This window comes from Micropterus dolomieu, linkage group LG06 (genome assembly GCF_021292245.1).
Source record: "Micropterus dolomieu isolate WLL.071019.BEF.003 ecotype Adirondacks linkage group LG06, ASM2129224v1, whole genome shotgun sequence".
NCBI lineage: Eukaryota > Metazoa > Chordata > Actinopteri > Centrarchiformes > Centrarchidae > Micropterus > Micropterus dolomieu.
The window spans coordinates 8,806,816-8,810,306 of record NC_060155.1 but is presented as its reverse complement, the minus strand read 5'-3'; positions in this window follow the sequence as shown (position 1 = coordinate 8,810,306).

Below are 3,491 nucleotides of genomic sequence, written 5' to 3'. Positions count from 1 at the left end.
CAAACGGACTAGAACACAAAATGCTATGCTCTAGTGCTGTAGGTTCAAGTGTTGTGTGCCTGTGTATACTCGATTCTGGACATCTAAATGCAAATATTTCAGGCCAGTATGTGGGGCATAGCAAATTGACATGATATGCAGGTATCAAGTGGAAGTACACACAGTACTGGTGGAGTTTGTAATTCAATTCAATTCAGTTTTATTTATATCGTGCCAAATCACAACAACTGAGTGCTTTTTATAGAAGAGCAGGTCTAGACCGTACTCTGTGATGTTATTTACAGAAACCCAACAATTCCCACCAAGAGCAAGCACTAGGCGACAGAGGCAAGGAAAAACTTCCTTTTAAGAGGCAGAAAGTGATGGGAGGAGAGAGGAGATGGACGAGAAAGCACAAGACTACGGGAAAGGGAAGAAGTCAAGTTAGTAACATGCATTAATGGAATGAGGTTTCATACAGAGGGAGAGAAAGACGAGGAGAGAGGAGCTCAGTGCATCATGGGATGTCCCCCAGCAGTCTAGGCCTACAGCAGCATAACTAGGGAGCCAGCCCTAACTATAAGCTTTATCAAAGAGGAAAGTCTTAAGCCTACTCTTAAATGTGGAGATGGTGTCTGCCTCTTGAACCCAAACTGGAACCTGGTTCCACAGGAGAGGGGCTTGATAGCTGAACGCTCTGGCTCCCATTCTACTTTTGGAAACTCTAGGAGCAACAAGTAACCCTGCATTCTGGGAGCGCAGTGCTCTGGTGGGGTAGTAAGGTACTATGAGCTCTTTAAGATAAGATGGTGCCTGACCATTAAGAGCTTTGTAGGTAAGAAGAATGATTTTAAATTCTATTCTAGATTTTACAGGAAGACATAGCAGAGAAGCTAAAACAGGAGAAATGTGATCTCTTTTCCTGATTCCTGTCAGAAAAACGTGCTGCAGCATTCTGGATCAGCTGAAGAGTCTTAATGGACTTTTTCGAGCAGCCTGATAATAAGGAATTGCAGTAATCCAGCCTAGAAGGAACAAATGCATGGACTAGTTTTTCTACACAATTTTTAGACAGGATGTTCCTGATTTTTGCAATATTACATAGGTGAAAAAAAGCGGTCCTTGAAATTTGGTTAATGTGATAGTTAAACGACATGTCCTGATCAAAGGTAACCCCAACATTCCTCACAGTGGTACTAGAGGCCAGGGAGATGCCATCCAGAGTGACTATATCTTTAGATAATGAATACACAATAACTAGATTCTAACTTCAGTTTTATCTGAGTTTAACATTAGAAAATTACAGGTCATCCAGGTTTTAACATCCTGAAGGCACATTTGAAGTTAAGCTAACTGATTATTGTCTCAATGCATGTGACTGAATGCATGTGTTTTGTGTCAGACTTCATGGTAGCGATGCGATCTCTGGAATTACTTTGGGAAGAACAATGTTATCATGACCAATAGGAATTATGACCAAAACTATGAAAAATACTAAAGAAAGTAATCAAAGAGCTTTTTCTGTGCAGCATATATGACACCTTCTATCATAAGACCTTTGATATGTCCCAAAAGGGAAAGAGGCGGGATCCCTCTTCCAGGATGGACAGACATGCAATAGATGTGTACGGAATATACAGAAATAACAGTAGTAAAATTACAAGTTGGAAAACCAGAATGACAATATTGATTGATAGATTGCAAACACATGTGAAGAATATGAATAGAAAATTGGTCACTGAGGGAATGTGTTAGGTGGTAAAATATAGGAGAGCAGCTCACAGAAGAACTTTGAGCTGATAATGGTGCATATTCTGGATCAAAACAAGAACAATAAAATGGTGTAAAACTCATTTTAAAATCATACTCATGATATAGCAAACCCTTATGTCTAAACGGGACGTTTGATTAAACTCTCCTCAACAACAGGAGTGATATATAGGATTTTATCTTAATATGCAGCATTTCATTTTAATGAGAAAAGTTCTCAGGTGTAGCCAGAGGGATGATGTCATTGTGATGAAAGGCAAAGTGGTCATGTCTTTCATGTCGGCAATCCCTCCATTAAATAACAGATGAAAGAGCAGCTAAAGAGAAAAGAGAGCTGGTCACGCTGGATAGAAAAGACAAAGCTAATGCTTAGAACAGGATTTCAAGGACAGGTGGCATTGTATCTCTGCACTGACAATGAATCTGTCGACCCCTCTGTCATCTTGGGAAGAAGCTTTGACCTCGGTGACGGATTTTGCATTTGGCATCCTTTTGACTTTCCCCCCAATGCCAACATGAAATAGAATCCAGATACTTTGAAGTTAGGTGTCAAAACATGAGTCCTCACTTGCTAGTGAATAAGTTATGACAGTACCTCTTGTGGTCAAACTTTTATTCTTCAAGGTTTGTTTGGAACAAGTTCAAAACACATTCTGTATACTGTTCAGTTGGCTTTCACTTTTCACAATTTAACATTAGAATTATAGTAATAAATTAATTCATTGCTTGGCTTATTTAATACACAAACCACAGTTTTCATTGAGTTTAGTAGTGGAAAGTAATTAAAGTACTGAAGTACAATTCTGAGATACTTTCCTCATGATGCTTTTTCTGACTTCTACTCCAGCATTTCAGAGGGAAATATTATAATTTTTACACATTAACAAACATACAAGCTTATAAAATACAAAACTGGGATTCCCAACTTTTTGACTTGTGACCCCGTGCAAAAAAAGCTGTTTCTGGTTGAAGCTTCATGTTACACTTCAAGGTCACATAAGTTATAGCGACTGAGACCGGCAAAGAAGCTGTGCACCAGAGCATCTGCAAAACAACAATAAATCAAAATTGAACGTTACAAAGCAAACAACGCTAGATCCATGCTAATCTGGCTGCTCCTGACTTGCATCACCATTGGCTTGTAGAACAAATCTCTCCACATTTACTTGTACCGTTACATCATTTCTTACAGGCTAAAATCAACACTTTGACATAATATCGGTGGTACATAGGAAAATACAGTTTTTCTCAAATGCTAAAACACATTTCACAAACGTCTCGTCCATGTTCTCCAATGTCTAAACACAACACCCTTTTCTAAAGCTACATAAACACAACCACACCTTCTCCCTTCAAAACTCAAACTTTCACACCAAAAGAGCAGCTCGAAGCTTTCAAAAATGTAAACACTATACACATCATTACACACTACAGCAAAACAATTGAAAACACAATGCTCAATTTGTGAGAAGGTTCTTTGTTTCATAACTGCCAATGCATATTTTTATAAACTTTACAATAATGGATCTTCTTAGATCTCTGCAGAGGATTGGGCATTTAGATTTGTGAGTTTCATATGAAGAGTATAAATCTATAGTAAATTCTGTACACTACTGTAACACAACTCAATGCAAAAACAGAATCTATTGCACACAACAGTACTCTTGAAAACATGATCAGGGTGTGAAGTTTTTTTTATTTATTTTATTTACACCACAATCACTGTGCGGCATCATGTCGCT